This window comes from Urocampus carinirostris, chromosome 11, assembly GCF_059441175.1.
Source record: "Urocampus carinirostris isolate Australia breed hairy pipefish chromosome 11, RoL_Ucar_1.0, whole genome shotgun sequence".
Taxonomy (NCBI): Eukaryota; Metazoa; Chordata; class Actinopteri; order Syngnathiformes; family Syngnathidae; genus Urocampus; species Urocampus carinirostris.
The window spans coordinates 34,812,992-34,837,295 of record NC_142359.1 but is presented as its reverse complement, the minus strand read 5'-3'; the positions used below and the strand labels follow the sequence as shown (position 1 = coordinate 34,837,295).

Sequence of the window (24,304 nt, the reverse complement as noted above, 5' to 3'; positions counted from 1 at the left end):
TCCTTAGTGTAGAATCCCAGTCATGTTTTGTTCTCTGTTTCCCAAAACAAGCAGACTCGTCAGAACACGACTGACTTCTTGCATCAGTCCACCTCCGGTGAGTTTGTGAGCTTTTCTAGGAATCATTTGGTTTCCGCTGTCCAACATGGAGTTTTAACTTGTACTCTGATATAGTCATTGAGTATGTAGTTGTTGAAGTTGAGTTTAAAACTGATGTATTACAGCTTACTAAAATTGAAGTGGGATCTTAACGAATGCCTCTGTTCTACCTCCATGCTCAACATGAGTCACTTTACAAAGAAATGAGTAATTTGGAGTGACAAGTGGACTTTTGAGGGTCAGATGCGCTACAGCACAAGATAAGCTTAGCCAACTAATTCAGGTATTTTTATGAGTGGGAAAGCTCTGGGTGAGTGGAGTTCAGAGGAGCCATTCCTCATATTTTAAATTCTTGCCACCTCTTAGAGGTAATTGTTGAATGGGGTAAAGTAGCAGTCAGCGTTCCACCTCACAGGAGGCATACTTGCGTGTGTACACGCAACTTCCTGATGCCTCTGCTTTGACTTTTTGGTGTGGGTGACCCAGAGGGAGTTAATCGTTAATCCCTTCAAGTGGACGTGCCAGTTCCTCGCCAAAGGGGTGCATGTGCTAGGCACGACTCATGGTGACTAGTCCCTAAACACCCATCACATCCGGTGAACTACGTCGGACCTTTGGCAGCTGAGCCCCCATAGCTTCCATACCTGAATACTTTGTCACTCCCTTTATGCTGACCATATTGGGAAAGGCAGGTGTTCCCTTGTAGTTTGACTTGTGGATAGTTTGACGGGTGCTAACTAGAAAAAAATCGTTCTTGTCAAACGGACATGCATCGTGATTGCACCTATAATACTTTTAGGTTTTCCTTGTTGCATTTGAGAGGAAATGCTTTATCGCAAAATTGTATCAATCGTAAATGTCCTGGTAAAAGTTATGCTACGGTACCTCTTGGCCTGACAAGATGGATTTCCCATGTAGTGAACATTTAGTATCTGCTTAAAATTCCAGAAGCTTCTTCAGTGTTTCTCTAAGTTTATTAGCAGCATTACTGAATGGTTTTCATATTGTCTCCTCAATAATTTTGAAGAGAGATAAAGTATCTCTCTACTGTCAAGTCAATTACAGTGGTACCTTTTCATAAAAGCTTAACTCATTCCAGGATCATGCTCGTAGCTGGAATTGCGGGTGTAATGAGCAAATTTCCCCAATATAAAATTGTTAAAAACTAATTGGTCTTGTCCCGACCTCTGAAAAGCATCCATGTTGAGATCCTAAAAAGCTATAAAACACATCTTTCTGATCACTAAAATATATTGAAATATTAATAAATACAAAACACTGTGACAAGATAGATAAGATGATATTAGTAAAATGAAATGTGAATTTATTAGGAGGGAGTCGCTGTAACATGGGTGTGTGCATGATTTAGGGGAGATGTAGGGGTGCATGAATAGTGACGGGGACGAGACTGTTGACGATACAGAAACACTTACTGTACACTTGAAATAAAAGTTGAGGTAACTTTAAATGAATGTACACATTTTTTTTGCCTGTTTCAGTTTTAATTCATCACTCTCTTTTGCCCTTTTAGCTGTACTGGCAACACCTTTACTTTCTAAAGGTCTTTTGAAGAACAACTCTTTTAGGAAGAAAAAAATAACTGTTATAAATAACTGCACTGTTCTTGGACTTTCCGTCAAAATAAATCTTGGATTTCAAAATTTTCGTCTTCAGAGTTGCTCGTATGTAGGGATATGGCTGTACCGTGTTTACTTCACTCAATGGAGACCATTTGGGAAATCTTTTTCAAGGTTTATGCTCATTGATATGTTCGACCGAACATCAACCCTAATGTTCTGTGTACTGAAGAGGAATTACTTTTCTCCCTCCGCATGTTCCTTTAACATCTGGGTTGTGAGACTGGTCAAATGAGCGTTGGAGTTTAGCAGTTCCATAGAGCTTTTTATTAAAAATAATATTTTGTGCAAAGTGAGGTACAGAGCAAGTCTGTGTGGTTTCACAAATGCACAGTCAAAGTGGCTGACAATTACTTTTATACTAGGAGTGTCATGGTCGCCTTGGCGACCGGTCTGCCCCGCCCCCTGGTCACCAGCTGAAGCAGATCAGCTAATTGCATGGCTGCTATTTAAGGTTGGGTTGTGGGTATTGCGGGTGTTGGCTCATTATACCTTTTCTGTTCTGTTATGCCTTGTCCTGTTTAGTTTAAGTCGGAGGAAACCTGTACCTGACCATTCTGAGTGTAAGAATGTTTTTGTTCTGTTTTGTCCCGGAGTTTTTGGACAACTTTTATTTTGGTAAATAAAAGCTTTGATCGTACGCAATTGAGTTCTCTCTTCCTGCCTCCTGCCTCCGTTCTGGTCCGGTCACCCCTTCCACCACGTGACAGAATGAGCCAACCAGAAACGAACTCAGCGAACGATCCCAGCGCGATTTGGGGAGAGCTGGAGGACGCCGTTTGTCAAGCACCCATTGAGGTAACCTTCCCTGCCCGTTCGAACCACGGCCCTGCCCGTCGTGGCCAATGCTGTGCCTCGAATGGGGTCCCGGGGGGATTTGACGCCTGCCAGTCAGACTCCGCAGCCTGCCACTCCGACTCCGCTGCCTGCCAGTCCGACTCCGCAGCCTGCCACTCCGACTCCGCTGCCTGCCACGGGTTGCCCCAATCGTGAGCGTCGAACCATTCCGGGGCGCGAGGTAGTAATATTTTCTTTTTGGGACCTCGGGAGCTGTCCCTTAAAGGGGGGGCTCTGTCATGGTCGCCTTGGCGACCGGTCTGCCCCGCCCCCTGGTCACCAGCTGAAGCAGATCAGCTAATTGCATGGCTGCTATTTAAGGTTGGGTTGTGGGTATTGCGGGTGTTGGCTCATTATACCTTTTCTGTTCTGTTATGCCTTGACCTGTTTAGTTTAATTCGGAGGAAACCTGTACCTGACCATTCTGAGTGTAAGAATGTTTTTGTTCCTTTTTGTCCCGGAGTTTTTGGACAACTTTTATTTTGGTAAATAAAAGCTTTGATCGTACGCAATTGAGTTCTCCCTTCCTGCCTCCTGCCTCCGTTCTGGTCCGGTCACCCCTTCCACCTCGTGACAAGGAGGGCGGGATATAACAAAAACATTTTACAGTTTTTTGAAAAATACCTACTTCACACCATTCCTTTGTCTAAACCAGGTCTGGCAGGCATTGATAAGGGTCAAGGCCTTCTCCCAACTGCAAACTAAAAACACCACTTGTAAGAATGTAGAATGTAGTGCTAATATCAGGAAGTAAAAATGATTACACACAAAAATTCCGAATAATCCTCCATCCATCTATTTTCTGCGCCACTTACCCTCGCTAGGATAACGTGGGTGATGGAGCCCTTCCGAGCCGCCTTTAGGGAGTGGGAGGGGATACCTTGAACTGGGTGCTAGCCAGTCACATAACACACAGAGACAATCATGAAGTGCATTAATTAGGACTAAATAAATGAAGGATTTATAAATTACTGTAATAATAATAAAGTTATAAATGGAAAAACACATACAATCATGAGTTTATATATCAATGACACATTTTAACATTACAAGAGTACCTAGGAATTGTCCTCTAAGATGGGACAGCAATGCCACTGAAACTATATGGAAAACTTTAGCATGAAGCAATTACATTCCAATCTGTGTGTGTTTGGAGGGGAGTTTCACCCTCAGGGCAGGGCTGTAAGACTGTGAAATCCCAAACGCGGGTGCATGCACTTCAATTTGGTAGTGTGCGAGATCTCCTCGTAACTAGAGGATTTGTCTCGTACTTCCGTGAAAAACTGGTACAGTTGGAAAAAGGCGGTGCAAATTTATATAAAATTGAAAATAACCGCAGAACTAGCACTTAAGTGTGTGTTGTAGCTGCTCCCTTTTCCAACTTATAAATTCAAGAGTGATTACCTCACTCTTAAGTTAATACTAAACCCCTTGTAGATGGTATTGTTTAATATTTAAACCTCTGCTAACCCATTGTTGTGGCCAGTAGCAAAATTGAAACACACAAGTTAGTTCACATCTCTAACTAATGATGTCATTTTTCAGTTTCAACATTGCCAGGGTCTCTTTTTTTGTTTTGCGAGGAAAACCTGGTGTGTATAACCGTCAGGAGGGGTCTTGAACAAATGAGCCTCTTAGGGTTGTGTTTGGAAAAGTGAGCCTAAAGGCAAACTCAAGCCACTTCTGTGAGCAAGAAAACACACAGATCAAATGACAAGGTGATGGAGAGGGTGTCAGCAATGTCCCAGGCCTGACAAAGGAGTAAGAAAGTAGTATGTTGTCACTCTTGAGGTATTGATGGTCATTTATACAGTGAAATTATTTGCTTCTCAACAATTTGATGAATTAATTTATGGGTGTACCACCCCAGTCATAAGCTGTTGTACCGCTAGCCTTTATTATAATATGCAAGGGTACCATAAAAGAACTTTGTGAGTCACATAACAAAGGCAAGAGTTTGTGCTCATAAAGACTTAAATGTTACACTTTTCCCAGAACATGGAAGTTCAAGCTCGTTGAACAGATGCCTTTGACAACGTATGTTCTTGCTTTTATTACAACTTTTGCCAAATCCACCCATTATCCCTCCCTTCCCGCTCAATCCAATCTGTCGACGATATAAAATGTGAAAGTAATGAATTCAAACGCTCTTAGCCATCTCTCTGCAGACAAAATGTCCATTCAGAAAACTGCAACTATAGGCACCATAACTAATTCTTCATTTTTAGACAAAGATGTTATGTGTTCCTTAAGATAGAGGACCAATGGCTCCAAAGTCAGAACACTCTCTCTTTTGGTGGTCTATGTACATCTCCAAGCAGCATGATCCAAAGTTACATTTAACCTTCACTGCATCATAGCCGGTAACATGAGAAGATGGTCTCGCTCTGCATTATCTCTCATCCATGTTTTATAAACCCTAGAGGTGGGAACCTGGGTCCGATAAGCAAATTAAGTCCAATAAAAAACACATGTACTACGCATATATGCATGCCTCAAAGGAATGAGCGGACAAAACCACCCGTTTCTGATAACCGTGTTGTGTTTCAAGTGTGTGTACATGCTGCCTATATGCAGCTCTTAATCAGCTAGCTGACCCTCAGAGTGCTGAGGTGGTGATATATGTACTGGTGATGGAGTGCTTACTTGAGGAAAGCAAGCTGTCATACCTCATGCCGTATTGCGCGGAAAACCAGAGAAGATAGGGAGAAAAAGTACATTATGCGGTCTTATTCTTCTTGCCAAAAGAATGTGCCTCCCGTGTTCAATATCAAAAAAATTCCACTTGTATTAGGTTTGGAGTTTCTGGGTTAAGACAGCAATTTTATAAAAAAGATGATGTGTGCTTCCAAGTTTTGAAACATCAATTGTTAAGGGCGAACCTCCTCCTCTCCTGGCTTTGATCTCTTTGATCTCCGCAAAAACTAACATAAAATGCAACAGAAACAAAATGAAAATAAATCCAAACAGCTTGCCCACATCATTTTTGCCGTTCCATGTATTCCGTTACTCCCCAAGCCTGCACAAAATTTTGTAATTTTATTCATATTTAGTTTCCTCATAACAAATGCTTCAAACATTTTAAAAACAGTAGGGGTACCAGGAGTAAATTTCAACTTACCTTCCGATATAAGAGCAACGCCTCCACCTTTTTTGCATGGTCATGCCAGGTGCGAACTCACAAAGTTAGGGGGAGAAGCCTCATTTAACACTACAAACTCATTTGGTTTTAACCAGGTCTCACAAAGGCCAATAAGGTTAAGATTGTGTTCATTAATGAGGTCATTGACAAGTAAAGCTTTGGAGGCTAGTGATCTAATATTCAGAAGGCCAAGTTTCAGCACTGTGGACTGAGCTGAACCCTTTCCAGAGTTTTGAACCTTAATGGCAACCTTAGTGGTAACCTCCACAGGATTATACTGCCAGTCCCGGATCTTGTGCCTTGCATGACGGCCGATGCGGCCCGAATTCCATACCACAGGAATATTGTTGACAGGTGGAGTAGCAGAATGACTAGTGGTAGAAAATAATGTTATTTCTTATCCCTCCTCACCTAATAAGGGAAAATCTGAGGTAAGAAGCACAGAAGAAGATGCTATAGAAGAGTACAGATCAGGGTGTGTGGTGCAGCCAAAGGAACACTCTAAACTGCAAAAACTATGTGAATTGCACATAATAATGCTCAAGCTTCAATCGGACCGCTTAAGCCGGATCACCTGTGGCTAACGGTAGAGGGTGTCAGTGATGTAACCTTACCCCTTTCAGAGGCTGCCGTGCTGCAAAATCTTGGATTACGTGCACGCACTCAACCACAAGGTGGTTATCAGATGTGATGTGTTGCCACTGTGTGCATCGTGGATGCGAATAAAGAGGGCACCCCATCCGTATGGTGTTTTCCATCTTTCGTTAGGACCACGAGAAACCCAGAGAATAGTTCAAAACAATTTGTATTTTGAGTAAACAATTCAGCACCTAGTGTTGTCATGCCTGTACATTCTTAATTTAGGCTTTTAACGTGAGTAGGGCACCCTAGAAGCTTTTTGTGTTTGTGTGCACGAGCATAGATTTCTACATCGAAGTGCAGCATCAGCTCCAACTCGAGAATGTCAACAAAGCTTGGCGTCATCTGCCCCGCCCATTACCCACTATTGTTTAGCGTTGTGTACCTTGGAATTGACAGGCTGAAGTCAGAACCTTCTGATAGAGAATTGTTTTCAGAAAAATTGGAGTTGACGTCATGCGCGTTTTTTGGGCAGTGCTTGTGTGATGAACGGGATCTCGCTATGTTCCTGTTAACTGTGACTCAACATTATGGCCTCACCAGGCTGCCTTGGCATCGTTCAGTGGCCACAGCAGCCAACTTTGTCTGACTCGCCAGTGAGTGTGCACTGTTAAAGAGACCGACAGATTTATCAACCTAAAAATCAAAGCGTCTGCTGTTTTTCTATCCCAATGATGTAGACTTCTCCCACTTTTACAAAAATGCCTCTTTTTAAAGGGAACTTTCATGCCGTTTGACAGAGCTTAACCATCTGTGTGGAGCAGCAGGGGAGACCGGAATTGAGATAAAACCCTTCTCTGACTTCAGTAGAGTCTCCAGAGAACAAAATATCAGAAGATGCCCTTTCTTAATTTAGTTCCAAAAGCAATTCAAGCCTTTTCTTGCGCTAATGGTGCTTCATTTACTCAAATCATTTGGTGTGGTTTGACCTTCACAATTCTTGTAGTCAAAAACACAGTTTCAAGCAAAATATCTGTTTGTCCCAAAGACTTGCATAATTTGCTAAAAGAACAGCTTGAGGCACAGCTTGATTAAAAAAAAAATGGCGGATAGAGTCGGAGCAGCAGGGCTGATTAATTTATCAGCAGATGACAAGCATACAGGCGGTTTGAAGATTGCATAAGAGTATTACAAATATAATATTTGTTAGTTAAGAATTATCATCAATAATTGATTGTCTGTAAGTACAAGGTACATGTAAAATACCGTAGTTCCTGGGCTAAAAGTGGCAGTTTTTTTCATAGTCTGGCCAGGGGTTCAACTTATATTCCGGCGAGACTTATATGTAAAATTTTTAACACATTTTTGTATCATCGAGTTTTAATTTTTTATTACCGGGACGGGCGCACCAGGCTGTACTTGTTCAAGACACACCACAGAAAAAGGTGCCCCTAGGACCCTAGTGGTTAAGGGATAACTACTGTATTTCACTTCACATGTAAAAACCTTCACACTAAACTGCAAGAGGGCAGGTTACACCTGCGTTGATCAATTCATCATTGACCGCAACATAAAAGCGGAAAGAGGAAGCAGGGGCATCGTCTACCTTGGAGACCTGCCAGGAGTTGTTTACCGGTCAACGTGACATTGAGGATGAATATTTGATTGGATCTAGTAACTTGGAGTGAAGATTATGGTTTGGTAATGTCAGAACCAGAACAAATCGTAGACTCAATCGCGTAATGTTTCACACAAAAGTTTATTGGCATCTTGAGGAAACAAACGCCAGCGATCCGGTGATCGCTGGACAAGAGGAGCAACCAGCTCACGGGATCGGAACGTGATCTGAATGCGGAAGTGATTCGCTGGGAGGGAAGAGCGTGGTCAGGGGCAAAAAAACGGGTCGATAGCCGGAGCGGGAGATCAGAGCGTGTTCAATTGGACAAAAAGGGTCGATAGCCGGAGACAAACGAGAAAATCAGGAACAGACGAGTGGTATATGGATGAAAACGGGACCGAGGGGAGCCAAAGTCAAAGCGCTTGCCTTGCATATGCAGAGTTTCGCTGACGGACTGAGAAGGAGTGACTGGCGTACTGAGTTTAAATAGGAGGGGACTCACTCAGGCAACAAGCAGCAGCTGGCGCCAAACGAGCCCAGGTGAGTAATCATGATAGGTAAGTATGTTTTTGTTGCGAGAGTTATCTGAATAACTTTTGATATCATTACTAACGCGCATCTAATCATTTCACACGTGTCTAAGATATAAAGTTACTATACTGTACCGTGTTCTTTATTTTATTTTTTAATTTTAAATTTACTTCCAGGATCACTTGTATAGTGTTGGTGTTGGATTTTATCAAATACATTTACCCCAAAAATGTTACTTATACACCGAGTGTGACTCATGCATGTTTTTTTTCTTCTTAGTTAAGCATTTTTGGCTGGTGCAACTTATACTCCTGAGAGACTTATAGTCCGGAAAATAGTTGTATCTCTGAGAACGTCTTTTATCGGTCCATCTTGAGCTACCGTGTGGTCGGTCTCCAGAGCGGCATTGTCCGTTTGCGTAAACAACAATTACTCTTAATGTCCACCTTCCTGTGCCAAAAGTCCATATTTCAAAAGAGCGAAGGCGGCAACTCGCCACAATGTTTCTGTACAAAGAGTCCTTAACTGTAGCGGGAGAGAGTTATGGTTAGGAATAGCTCCAAAAAACATTGCAAAGACAAACTTTTGTTGTTGCAACAAAACAACAAAACACAGGCTTGATTTCAAGCCACAATATTTTCTAAACCAGATGACGTTTTTTGGAAGTCATAAAGTTAACATAAACTTCACCAGTGACAGATGACTTAACCAAAAACTTTTCATTTTGCATCCCCTTGGGTAAAATCATCCAGAGCAAGGGTCAGGTACCTATGGCTCCTTGCATAGGTACATATGGCTCGGAAATAAAATCATACTTACGCAAATTTCAATTAGAGCGTTCCTATTTTATTAAGAGTCATGTCTTGTTAAGTAAGTAAATGGTAAATGGTCTGCATTTATATAGCGCTTTTCAAGTCAATGAAGACCTCCCAAAGAGCTTTAAAATGTGCTTCACACTTACACATTCACACACACACTCACGCAACAATAGCGGCCTTGCAGCCATGCTAGGCGCCGACCTGCTTATTGGGGGCATTAGGGATTCAGTGTCTTGCCCAAGTCATTTATTGTATGCTTCCTTGCTTTTATACCACTCCTAGGTTCTGTTTTTACTACATTTGTAAAAATGCTAGCCATTTTCTGTAGGGAAAATACTCATATCCAAGAAAACTTTAGAGAAAAACGGCTTTGTTAAAGTATGCATTTTAAGCAGAACTGTTATATTGGTGCTTTTTTGCATTTGTGATGCCTCCAATATTTAAACAATATTTGCTTGCAAAATAATATTTTATTACAGGAACACCAAACTTATGCATGAACGATGCATGCACCATTAACTTTGCAAAAAATTTTCATTAAGGTAATGTGATCGCACGATTTCGGTCACCCAGGGGCCGCCCGCACACTCTCAAATGCTGTATAGAGGAAGCAACACGAGTAAATCGGGCTCCTTGAAGCGTGGGCAAAGATCTGATCAAAGCCATTCCTGGAATTTATGATATTGAATTTATTCCCAGAGCCTTGATATTTACTGATCAGCAGTGCCAAAGCATTAAGAATAATTTCTTTCATCATCTCATCTCATTAGCCGTACCGCTTATCCTCAGTAGGGTCGCGGGGGGCTGGAGCCCATCCCAGCAATCATCGGGCAGTGGGCAGGGGACACCCTGAACTGGTTGCCAGCCAATCGCAGGGCACACAGGGACAGACAACTTTGGCTCATTCACACCTAGGGACAATTTGGACCGGCCAATTCACCTGAAATGCATGTCTTTGGAATGTGGGAGGAAACCGGAGTGCCCGGAGGAAACCCACGCAAGCACGGGGAGAACATACAAACTCCGCACAGAAAGTCTGGAGCTGGATTTGAACCCACGACAGGTTCCCATGACATGAACTGTGCCGCACAAGCGCTAACCACTGCGCCGCCGTGCTGCCCTAGTTTCTTTCAATGAAGCAAAAAACAACAACATATGTTTTCATGTTTTGACACTTAGGGACAATACTTCAATGTATTTAGGGCACTGACTTCCAAAGAGTTGAGTGATAGATCACTATAGTCTGGTAAAGTAGGCAGTACAAAGACTGTAGAAACCATAAATACCTCAGTTACATCGATCGTTTCCTCAGAACAGGGATCGGGAAAGTATGTCTCGCAAGCCATATATGGCTTATTTCATGAGTACCGTATTTTCCGCACTATAAGGCACACCTGAAAGTCTTAATTTTTTTTAAAAGCTGACCATGCGCCTTATAATACAGTGCGCCTTATATATGGATCAATATTAAGTCGCAGAGTCTTGCAACTAATGCAAAGCAGCCGCCGACTAGATTTTCCCCCAAACGCGAAGTAGTCCGCGGTGTATGCTGGGATTTATATACTGGCGTTTCATTGGCTAACCAATGTGTCAATCATCATTTGAATCGATCACTATTGGCTAAAGTTATTCGGAGGTAAAGGGGGTGGATCCTTTTTATCATTTACAGGCTCGCATAGGCTAAAGGGGCAAAACAAAGCCTGCAATTGGCCGAAAAAGATGTGTCAATCATCAGTTGAATCGATCTCTATTGGCTAAAGATATTCGAAGGTAAAGAGGGCGGATCCTTTTTATAATTTACAGGCTCGCATAGACTAAAGGGGCGAAACAAAGCCTGCAATTGGCCGAAAAAGATGAATGTGAATAGCATGTTGGGTTGAAGGCATAGAGAAAACAGTATTTTACTATTCTGTACTGTATTTGTAAATATTTTACTCTCCTGGATTTACTACACTCACGGATATAAGAGGACCATGGTTGCACATTATTATTGAACACAACGACTTCGGTGAGCTACTCCGGCTATATATTTTCCCAGTATCTTGTTTCAGAGTGATTTCGATGTTTCTGTGATGGGTCTCTTTTTAAATTAAACTCAATTCCAAGTGTTTATTGTCATATGCACAGTAAAGTTGCGAGCGAAAAAGAAAATAGAAAGTAAGAAATGGTTGGCATTTCTTGAATCCCAAGACTTTAACCTTCCGAATGATATTTGGAACGATGCATTTGAGTGACATCGTACAGACACCGCATCCGCACGTGTCTACGACACGTATTTGCTTCTTTGCAAGCTTTCGGAATGTTAAGGGGGTAATAAGTTCGACTGAACTATATGACTGTTTTGTCGACGTTCCCATTGTAGCGCCTTATAATCCGGTGCGCCTTATGTATGGAAGATATAGGACCAAAAACTATTTTTTGGGGGTGCGCCCTATAACCCGGTGCGCCCTATAGTGTGGAAAATACGGTACATATGGCTTGGAGATCAAATTTGACAGTAGGACATTTCTCTGTTGGGTGGTTTGTCCCCGATTTTGGTATGTGTGAAACCTATGAACCACTGAGTAAAGTCATGGTTTAGTCCATTATATTTAAAGCAATTTCTCAACTACAGTTCCCAGTCAGGGTGCCACATCAACGTACTCCGTTTTGGCAGTAGGTTGCTAAGAAATCCTTTCAATGGAACCTCATTCAGTTATGTATGTTCACTGTTGAGATAATTTATGATTAAAACCCACAGAAAGAACTGCACACATGTGAAAACGCCAGCAAACTACTCAGAGTAATTTGATTGGGTGAGCGGTAGAGCTCGGCTGATCTTTGTAAACAGTGCAAGGCACTCTCTTTGTTTTCTCACTCAGTCCAGTCCGAACCGAAGGTAAATAGGACAATATTCCTATCGTTTACAGTATTTTGTGACATTTTTACAAGAGAACTTTGCTTACACCTTGTTTTGAAACAATTATTTAGGTCAAAAATGACAATCAAAATGAGCCTCAACACTCTTAAGTAATTGAGGGAGGGAGGTTTTAATTGGTATATTATTGATATTGGACACAGGATCTTCCGTTGATATTCCGTTGATTTCATAGATTTGATCAAATCATTAAATGACACATTTTGAAATATAATTTGCTGAAGATGTAACTTTTGTCTGGAGGGGTGGACTTGAAGTTTTTGTTTTTTTGTTGTCCTAAAATATATTGCGTGGCTCTCTCAAAAAAATGGTTTTAAATATTTTCGGTTTTATTCTATTTGGGTCAAAAAGGTCCCTTGTCTTAGAAGGATGATGTTTGTGAATTTGGGGGCAGTTCTCACCTTTGCAGCTGCCCAAGTCAAAGTCCACTGACCCTAAGACTAGCAGGGTTATAGGTGGTCAACCCTGAAGTGGGCCTACAACTCAGACTGCAAGTGTTATATCAGACTAGATGGCAGGTCACTCTTAGACTGTGTTGGGAGTAACAGCGTTATAAAAACAGCTGTTACATTTCAGCACTATTTTTTCAGCAACGCGTTAATCCAGTTTATTGTTTTTTTCCGCAGATATAATGCCGCTACCATTAATGATGGTCAGAAGCTGTGCATTACTTTGGCTACAGAACGCCAACAGTGGCATGCTCCCCATGAAACATCTGATGCCATTTTCAGAGGCACAGTTTTCCGCTCTCCTCCGAGTTGTTTACGTCACATCTTTTCGGATCATGTCAACATTCAAAATAGCGACTACCATGTAGTTGGATAGCGATTACGAATACAATTTTTACTAATGCCCTGAAAGAGATGGCGAATGAAGTCTGAATCACCAAAACTGTGATCCCTATATTTGACAGCACTCGACTTGTGTTATTTGCAAACAAACTGTTTCTATTAGCCAGGTCTTGGAACTATCCGAAGGGTGCTGGCTCCCCACCAATAAACAGCTTTTCACTCTGAGACGCCTTTTTCCTCTTATGATTCATCAGTATGCATTTTTGGGGGGATTTGGTGTTGTTGACCTTAAATTGGTAAGGATAAAAAGGTTAAAATTGTCTTGTATTTTGTCCTTTTTTTAAGATTTATATATCTTTTAATCATAAAAAAGTAGTTTATTCTTTTTTCTTCTTTTATCTCTTTTTCTTTTTGTTTCTTTTTTTTCCATTTTTGTCTTCTTTTGGTTTATTTTTTCCCCCTTTTTTGTCACGAAACGGACCGGGAAGCAATAAGTTGAAACTTAATGGCGTAGACGATCCGTCACTTTAATTGAGAAAGAAAAGTTGTCCAACACACAAACGGACCAAAAACAAAACAAAGCAGGTTCATAGTCAGCAAAATTACAATCTAGGCATTACTCAGGTCAAACAGGCATGAACAGATTTTCAACAAGGTTAAGCAATAATCTGGCAACGGGCAGTCCCAAAAGGAGCGTTTAAGTACTCCAAGAGCAATCAGTCCAATGCGTCTCAGCCGGTGTCAAGGGGCGGGGCCAGCTGGGGGCCATGACAACCGTGCAGGACATGACATTTTTAAGTAATTCCCTGCATAATTTTACATAATAACTGGCAATGTAGGGATTAAACCAACAAAAACAACCTGAAGAGCCGTTTGAGACCTGAAAAAACTGTTTTCGTTCGGTAAGCCGAACTGAAAAAGTTGGTTCTCTAAAAGGGTCGGAATTCACATCTCTACAAAAGTAAATGCTGTGTTTCGTATTTGCTCCGAAAATTTCAAATTCTTTGACATACAACAACTTATTTTTAAAGTAATAATAAATAAAATAATATTGATAATAATGATAATAATTAAAATAATTACTTTCCCTGGAAACTAGTTACCTTTACTATAGAGTAATTCACTTACTTACTCAGTTACTTTTCGAAAGAAGTAGTGAGTAACTACAAATAATTACCTTTTTAGTGAAGTTACATGCCCAACACTGCTCTCACATATGGAAAACTAAAGCGTGACAGTGTGTAAGATGTTATGTAGTCTGAGATGCGTGCAAGGCAGCTGGCTCTAAAATATAAAAAAATATATATTTTGAAAAGCTTGTGTGCGAATTCAATTAGGAGTGCAATTTAAAATGAAAACAAAATTAAGGTAGTCTGTTAGTTTGATGGATGAGAACAGGCCAATCAAAGCGAAAGCATGCATCAGCTTGGGTTATGGTGCAATCGTACATCTGCAGCTCTCAAAATCCCGTTGTAGAAGTCAGCGGCCCTTTGCTAATCTCATTAGGGGTCTTCTAATGTTTTAAGTGGGCTGATGCCAAATTTAGTTTCGGAGTCATCCTTTTTTGATTTGATGTCGAAATAATTCGCTCATTACATTTCACTTTAGCCTGCATTCATTACGAGCCAACTGAGAGGGGGTTTCTACAAAACTACAAGTAATCAACTTACCAATGGTTGATTATCAAATTAATCTGTTTTTAAAATCAATTAATCACAAATTCCTCAGAATTTTGTGTCCTTTCAAATGTAAATATTTGCAGATGTCTCATCTCATTAGCTGTACCGCTTATGGAATATGTGTCAATGCAGCAAAATAGTTGATGTTGTCCCACAAAAATGTTTTGAGCAAATGAGTCTTTTTTTTCTACCTCTTAAAGGCCCAGTGTGTACTATATATAGTGACCCCTGCTGGTTGTAAAATACTTTTCTTTTTACATAAAACAACATTGATTTTAAAAACAAGCAGAAAAATGTGTACTATCTCATAAACATTTTTTCATAGTGTAGATTTAAACATTTGTAAGTGTACTACACACTTTAAGGTGACCTTTGAACAAGCTGACATATTTGGCCACAATCTTACTACTACGGAATACAGAATGAACATTTGGCCAAGGTAGTTTGTCCCAGTGGTGCTTTTAGCACTTTACACTCACTTACCTTCGGCTGTCACGGTTGCGGCTTGTTGACAGATTGGCTTTCCTTCTTTTTAAGCTCAGTGTGCTCTTTCTTCCTTTGTCAGTCCGTCAACGAACCTCTGCCCCGCAAGACGTGGGTTTAGACTCGGTCCTGTTTCCTGTTGGTATTCCCTGTTGTTCCCCTTTATTTTTGTCCTGTTTAATATCGGTTTCCAGTTTCGTTCCCTTCTATTGTTGCCCTGTTTATTATTCTCTCCAGTTTTCGTTCCCGTCTAGTTTGTCCTGTTTATTTTCGATATCTTGTGTCATTATCTATCCTGTCTGTCCCGTTCCTGTCCGGTATCGACCCCATCTGTCTGATATCTACTCGGGCAATTGGCATTTTCGGCTTCTGGCTTCCTATTGTTTCACCCCAGACTGCTGCCTGACGTGCATGACTTCCCATGTCCCGTAAAATAAAAGGCTTGTGTGAGAAACATCACGCGCTTGGGTCCCGATCCTGTTCTTGTTCATGACATCGGTAGTTGATCGCTGCATGTGTTTGTCGCTTTGTCTAGTGATTCAGGCATCTTTGACTTTTTCCCACTGTTTCCTTCTCTAGCCCCTTATGTTAGCCAGTCTGCTACAGGCTATGGTTCGCCTATAGCTTCTTTTGTGGTTGTTAGCTGCTCTTGCTTGGTGTCACCCGCCTTCTATAGCTGGTCATGCAAGCAAACGTTGCAGAGTCCCATTTATTTTTTACTCGCCTTCTCCCGCTAGCCGCTAATGTTAGCCTATTACATCAGCTCTGACCGAATCTAGCTTTTACCTCTTCAGCTTCTAGGCTCACTCAGTCTTTTGTAGCCACTTGCAGGTGCATGCTGAATTCCATCATTGCTTACTCAAGAAAGTATGGAAATAGGCTTCTTAATTTCATTTAGTGATATCCTTCGGGCTTAAGTAGTGTGTCTCGTTATATAGCACACATTCAGCTCCATTCTAAGCTACAATGACCTCTGGTGGTGAATTATTACCCATTGTTACTTTAGAACTTGGGTTGGAACATTTTTGACCGAAAGAGCAACATTTTTCTTTCCGAGAGAGAGCCATACCATATATTTTAAGACAAAAATTAGCAAAACAGCCAAATCTACTATAAGCACTGCTTAGGCTATGCACGCATCACGCATATCCGGATTGAAACGCTTCAGAGGAAATTTGCACGGCAGCATTTTATCCTCGAGCCATATGTACTCGTGAAAAGAGCCATATCTTCCCTACCCTTGTGATAGAATGTGGGGAACTGCAGTCTGTTCCTCACATCCTTGCGTCCTTTGTTTATCTCTGATCATTCCGCCCATATCTGATATTTACACCCATTGACTCACAATGGAACCCGATTGCAGTCCAAAGCGTAAAGTAGCAGCTCCTACCCCTAGGGAGTTCGTCTCGTGTGCTTTAATACCTGCAATCTCTGCATTTATTTTTTTCAAGGATGAATCATCATTGTTTAGTTTGGCATAGGAAGCGATCTTGACGTTTCAATTAACCTCATTACGTGTTGTCCACTTGAAAATAAACACCAGTAAAAGGTGGTGCGGAGAGGGATGGGCGTACCCAGGCTTTTCTTGCCCAAAACACACCACGGGAAATGGTGCCCCTACGACCCTATTGGTTGAGTCGTAACGAGTTAAATTTACTCTATTACATTTACCTGAGTATGTTTTGGGAGATTCTGTACTCCTGGCAGTATTTCTAAATCGCCATACTTTTTTCTTTTACTTGATTAAATTTTTGAAAGAAAAGCTACTCAGACTCCGAAACATGAGGCTACATTGAGCTTGTTACCTAAATAAGTATGCACATTCCTCCTTAGCTTGTTTTCACCTTTCCTGTGTCCCATGACTTAGAGGCTTTCATAGAGAACCGGGCTGTGCACCCTGAGCCCCACCCCTTTAAAAGGAGCCACGCAGCTAGCATACCTACGAATGTGTGTATGTGTGATCCGCCATTGGCCCCAAAGGTAAGTGAGAAAAATAATTGCACAGAAATCAAACTTAAACTGTATGAATGTAATTCCATTTACTTTACCTATTCAAAAGGTTGCTGTTTTATTTTCACAAATAAATGCTGCGTTTTATTGCACTCTGTTGCTCGGATATGGGGCACATAATATACCTTTGTTGTTTTTTACAATCCTCAAAACAAATCAACATCAAAAATTGCATTTGCTAATTGCATTTCTTTCATTTTATTTAAACAATTAAACAATCCTTATTTTATTAATATAATAACAAAGTTAAACTTGAGGCAGTCTCATACATCAGAGTTGTCAGGTCATTCTCCGCAGGATGTGCCACATTCAACTCCATCATTTTAACAGTTGTGTAAAATAAATACATACAGGATGTGCTGCGTTAATGATAGGGTCTTCAATTTTTTTTCCGCGGCTCCAGACAATTTCTTAATTTTTTTGGTCCAATATGGCTCTTTCAACGTTTTAGGATGCCGACCCCTGGGCTAGCTTGTTGTTCTGTCTAGAGGGCCTCTCAAAAAGTACTGGGCCTTTAAATGTGCTACTTGTGTTTATTTCTTTGATATATATACTTTTGCAAGAGTATTTGGTAGAGGTGTTGAGATAGTGGATAACAGTGTAATGGTGTGGCAGGTACGTCAGTTGTTGTATTTAAGTCATATTATTCTGAAACCACAATACTTTTGCTTGAGTTAAATTTTTGGCTACTCTACCCACCTCTGATTAGAACCCCGCCCTTGCGAGCTCATCCCACCCCCCATTGGGTCTGTCGGCAAACACATTTAATGGGAGCTTTTGTCCGTTGTGGCCAAAGGTTGGCACACATACAGCGCTAATCACAATTAAAACTGACATCTATATTGTCAGCTTGTGGATGCTCCCAATTCTGTTGGATTAGCTGTAAGGAGGTCAACAAAACGCTTGTTTGTTGCTGGAAGGTCCCTCATTGCATTTATTAGATTACAACTATTATCTTTGCAAGCTGACCTTCCCTCATAAAATCTTGAATAAGAAAGGTGGAAAGTGAAGTTTATATAACTTTATATGTCTTATTATCTGGGCCAGAAAAGTGTGAAATAGGCTCCATGGGCCATTCTTACTATCTGGTGCCATTTCAGCATGGTAACCTTCACTTAAAGATGTAAAATATTCAGGTGCTGTTTTGAACATTTCATCTTAAAGAGGGACTTTTAAACTATACGAGAAATGTATTGGTCCAGCTCAGGATATATTTTTGTAACTTATTTTTACCATGTACTTCACACATGATATAGGCCAAATGTCAATTTCTCTGTGCATTCTGTCCTTTTTTACTGAGATCTGCCTCTCTCTTTTTTTTGTTTCCTCCTCTCTGTCCTTTCTCCACCTATTTTTCTCTGTTTATTAAGATAAGCTTGTCTTCCGTAAGGGTCAGCTTCAAATGGGTACTCTGTAGGGCATCATCTGCAAACAATAGTGCCATACCCTGACAAATACATGCATACATTTTAAAAATATGTCCTTCTCTCTGCCCATCATCGTCTGTGCTAAAAGTAAATACTGTATCCTTTTTGTTTGCAGTATTTTGACATTCTTACAAAAAAACTTTGTTGGCACCTTGTTTTGAAACCATTATTTAGGACAAAAATGACGGTCAAAAGGAGCCCCAAAACTCTTGATAAATTTTAGGTGGCATATTTTCATTAAAATTGGACACAGGCTCTGGCATTATTATTATTTCATACATTTCATCAAATCCTCAAACGTAACACAGTGAAATAAAATGCGCGGAAGAATTAGCTTTTGAATGGAGAGCGGGTTTGGCGATTTTGTTGAATTTTGTCTAAAAATATATGACGTTTTTGGTCTTATAGTCATGTCTCTCCAAAAATTGTTTTAAAGATTTTTGCTTTTATGGCTCTTTGGGTCAAAAAGTTCCCGACCCTTGGTTTAGCATGTGCAATAATATCTAATCTAAATGTCCCTTTCAAGGCCAAGGCTTACGCCCACATCTACTGTCGTGGTTTTATCTGCCAAATCCGGATCTTGTCAGGTCAGCTCCTCCCCGGTGTCGCCATGGAAATGGATCAATTATGTATGTAGGCTGCATACGATCGACACCGCGGTAGCGGGTGACACACCAGGGTGAGGCCCGCGGCGTCGGTCACAGAGGATGATGAGGCAACTAGACAGGAAAATGTCCATATATGGACCGAATGGAAGAGGGTCAGGTCATAGTTTTATTCTTTATCCATACAGAGTAAAGCAGGGATGTCAAACTCATTTGAGCTCGGGGGCCAGATGGTAGAAGAAAATATTTTCACAGCAGCATGACTAGTAGATTTAAAAGAGAGAAAGAGAAACAGAGAGAAAGCAAGACAGAGGAATAATTAGAGAAAGAAAACAAGAGAGGGAGATTGAAAGAGACAAAAGGAGAAAGAGAGACAGAGACAGAGAAAGACAGAGACAAAAAGAGAGAAATAATTAGAAAGAAAGAAAGAAACAAAGAAGTAAACAAAGAAAGAAAAAGAAAGAAAGAATTAAAGAAAGTAAAGAAGGTAAGAAGAGAGAAAGATTGACACCTTGAGAAAGAGAGAAACAAAGAAGGGGAGAAAGAGAGAATGAGGAAGAAGGAAAGAAAAGAGAGAGAAATAGAGAGAGAGAAAGAGAAAGAAAGAAAGAAAGGAAAGAATAGAGAAAGAGAGACACTTTGAGAAAGTAAGAGAGAATCAAAGAAAGAGAAAGAGTGGAGGAGAAAGAGAAAAGAGAGAGAGGGTTAAAAAGAGAGAGAAAGAGAGGGAGTGAGGACGGCAGGTCTTTTTTTCCCTTGTGCATCTCTCAGTATTGTCTCGTGGGCCGGGTATAAAACTTTGATGGGCCTGATCTGGCCCATGGGCTGCATGTTTGACACATGGAGTAAAGCATAAAGTACCGGGTACTGTATTTTCCGAGGCGCACCAGATTGTGTGGGATTTCATCCTCGTTTTATTTTTTTTTACGTTAGTGTAGCCTGGAAATGGCAAAGATACACCAACCCAAACCCCCCAAAAGATTTTTTTAAAGTGTAATAGTACTTGAGGAATAAGATTGCCACAATTTCAGGCTCCAGACACCACCTTTAAGACTCATCATATTATAAGGAACGTCAAATTGAGACTACAAGTAATGATACTAATTCGACAAAAGTTGTGTACTACAGGATTCGAAGTAACATTTTAAGGGGGCCGACACTCTGCTACTATACCATTTGTGGTACAGTTGATACATGAAATGGCATTGGATTTCTTCCGAATATCACATTACTTTTACTCACGTTGTCAGCAAAACTGCTTTGCATAGTGCAATCTGATATGTTAAACAGTCTCTCCACTTCTTTACCTGTTTTTCTATAAACTCCCAGCTTAATATGGATGTGTACCTCAAAGAGCTTGTACCGCATTTTGTTGTCCGCCTTTTTGATTTTCTCTAGTCTCTAGCTTTTGTTGGTGAAGAAGCCGAGTTGCAAATCTTTCAAAATAGTGTGATAATGAGATAAGGTTTACTGCCTTGTCGTATTTCTTTTGTAACAGTGGTGGACGAGTGGTAAAATATCGGCACTCTTACCGCCCCTATTCTGGTTCGATTCCCGTTGCATTTGGGTCCACCAACTGTTCGGGTCCTGACAATTTTCATACTTAAGGCGCACCATACCACAGGGCACAAGAAACTGAGACTACAGTAAGAGCCAATGCAATACATGAAGATTGATTCAAATCACAAAATATTGGTAATCAAACCCGAGTAGTGGCGGCGAGAACGCTTACGCTCTACTACTAGACCACCAGTGATACAGATAATGTATGAAATGGCTTTAGAGCAGGGGTCTCCTAACTTTTTCAAGCTGACAGCTACTTTTTTTTAACTGAATAGCACGAAGAACACCTATTTTGACACACAATTCTAAATTTACAACTTATGTTATCAATAGGTTGTAGTCAAGTAATTTATCAATTAATTTTACCAATAAATAATCATTTTACTAGATAATTGCACTGACCAAGGACTGGACAGCTACTTCCAGGTCTGCTGGCACCTTAGCTGTCCTTAAGGGCACCCCAGTGCATCATGTTGGAGACCTCTGCTTTAGACCTAATCCCATTAGCACACTATTTGTCCTCATGGTGCCAGCAACACTGATTTGTATAGTGCATTCTGATAGGTTAAACAGTCTCTCCACTTCTTCACCTGTGCGTCAATAAGCTCTATGATAAATATCTATGCGTATGTAAAGAGCTTGTATAGTATTTTGTTGTAAAAATTTCAGTTTTCTCCATTCCCTAAAATTCTGTCAGAATACCCTATGCAAATAAGTAAATATAGTGTGATAGTTCAATTAGTTCTACTGCCTTGTCGTATGTCATTTGTACCAGTAGTGGATCTAGTGATCAAGTGTCTGCACTCTCAGCGCCACTACTCGGGTTTGATTCCCGTTGCAAAAAAAGTTTTGCAATTTAAGTCAGTGATGTTTATTGATTAGATCAAGCATTGCATAATCATTAATCAAATACGTTACCGTAAAACCTTGCGTGGTATAATTACTGTATTCGCTGTATTCTGTGATATATGAGGCATACATGGTTATAAGGTATATTTTTAAATTTATGACAAATTGGGGTTTTTATTTGCGCTTCATAGTCCAGAAAATACGGTACATTCACAAAATGAAACAAACATTACAATCCTCATTATTGTAACTCCCCCTCCCACATTCCCTTTGCCCTCCACATTCCCACCCATATTTTATGGACCCCAAATGCACACACTAGCCCCAGACCCCAAGCAATTCCTTGATTATCTCACTGTACCCTCATATTAAACAGACAGCGATTTAGCCCCTATTTGACCCCACTCTTCAACTCCCCACCATTTGTCCATCTGTACGTGCATACAGTATAATGCGGGACGGGTCAGAAACAATAGAGCGGTTTGTCTGTGCCGTCACGTGATTGAGGGATTGGAGTCTTTGTCAAAACGCGACCAACATCAGGACATTTATAACAGATGACAGCAGAAATGATCATTAAAAACGGTGCGATTAGATTGGTCACACAGGATATAGGCGCACCCTTTGTGTGACTGTACAGCAGGAATCTCCAACCTTCTTCAAACCGAGAACTACTTTTTGCTTATAATTAGCGCAAGGGGCATACAGTTTGTTTTGCATTTTTGAAAAACTATGTTTTTCTATGTTGTTACTATGTTATTACCAGGTTAATAATTGGAAGTAGCATACCTGTCAACCTCCACTGAGTTGCTCGACATGAATGAGGTTTATTATTAAAAAGTTCAAAAATTAAGTAGCTTGGACGTTCACTATAGAAGGACAAAATGCATGCAAATATAATGAAGTAGCCAATACATTTTCTTATTCAAATTATGAATTCATTTTCTGAATTAAATTATTGTTGGTAATATATTGATTAAAGGGATAACCACAAACCTGTCTTTTTTCATTTTCTTTCTTTCTACTTCCTTTTTTTCTTAACTTTTTTATGCAACATAATAATTCGTAATATAATGCATCAAAGCAAGTGAGCCGTTTGAGAGCTGGCTCTCTTTAATGAGTTGAGCAGAAAAAGTCGGTTCTCTTAATAGAGACGGACTTCGTTTCACTACACAACTACCACATGAAATCCGATGTTTTTTAAGACCACATGTATTTCAAATTTAGTCAATCAACCCCGCCTGTTGTTTTCAGTTCAGAATGACTTACGGCGTTTTAATTCAAGTTCGGCCATTGCAACTTGATGATTCATCTCATCTCATTAGCCGTACCGCTTATCCTCAGTAGGGTCGCGGGGGGCTGGAGCCCATCCCAGCAATCATCGGGCAGTGGGCAGGGGACACCCTGAACTGGTTGCCAGCCAATCGCAGGGCACACAGGGACAGACAACTCATTCGCTCATTCACACCTAGGGACAATTTGGACCGGCCAATTCACCTGAAATGCATGTCTTTGGAATGTGGGAGGAAACCGGAGTGCCCGGAGGAAACCCACGCAAGCACGGGGAGAACATACAAACTCTGCACAGAAAGTCTGGAGCTGGATTTGAACCCACGACAGGTTCCCATGACATGAACTGTGCCGCACAAGCGCTAACCACTGGCCCGCCGTGCTGCCCGACTTGATGATTGTATTCAAAGAAAATTCAAAACTATGTTGTCATGTAGGCCCACTGCTCTGCTTTTGCTTTGTTCACGTGTGATGGGAATGATGCATGATGGGAAATCCCCAGGCGGCAAACGCATGCGCACAATAGCATCAAACCGCTCACTTTGTTTGCAACGAATAAAACGATACCGAGATAGAGGCTACCGCGGCAAACTCGTTTGACTTGATTGATTTGCCGTTTCGTGATAGTCGGTGTATACAGGATGGTACCAATAATTGACAAATTTGTGTTTTTCCGTACAGATTTTCTTGTACGTCGTACACATCTTAAAATGCATAATAAACGTACTAGTTGAAAGGTATGAAGTAGGGTTGAATAGACTCAGTCAACCATTGAAGAAATCATTTTATGGGAAAATCACAATGACACAGCACTGGTGAGCTATTTTCAAAAAAGATCCGCAGGCACTTCAACATCACGTTGGAGACCCCTGCTTTACAGCATAGACATTTTAGTAGGCTTGGGGAATAATGGAAAACATGTAATGGCGTTATGTAATAAGGATACCAAAAAAATATAATTGTATTCCGTTACAGCTTTATTAAAATTGTTTTTTATGTTGCACACTACAGGCGACAATATTGAAGTCTTTGTTTACATTCTCCATGTACGTTTGCTCCTCTCTCTCTACCTCTCTCTCTCTTTCTCTAACTCTCTCTGCGGTTGCATTCAGATACCACACACGCAGCACACTGAGGACCCCGCCCCCTTCCACTTACAGAGCTGCCCAAGGTGCCTAACTATAAAACATGACTATAAGACCAAAAACGTTGCGAACATAACAGAAGAGTGCTATGTCATTAAAGTGCAACCAACGAGACGACTTCAACAAACAAGTGTGAACGAATGAAATAACATGAATAGAAATGATAAATGCCCTTTCATCCTTGGGAGTATATGCCCTCTTCCACAGCATCCCTCCAAGTATCCATTATTTTACATGCACTCATTCACGTGCGTCTTACATTTACATATACATAATGCACTAAT

At 40.8% G+C, this 24,304-nt stretch overlaps 1 long non-coding RNA gene across 1 annotated transcript in view; it reads left to right on the top strand.

The window, feature by feature from the left end:
• Window positions 1–70: 70 nt before the first annotated feature.
• The window catches only part of LOC148357185 (uncharacterized), a 49,262-nt gene continuing 25,028 nt past the window's right edge, over window positions 71–24,304 (top strand). The window contains exon 1 of the long non-coding RNA XR_015851943.1: window positions 71–97. This is a non-coding gene — a long non-coding RNA (uncharacterized LOC148357185). The remainder of the gene's footprint in view (window positions 98–24,304) is intronic.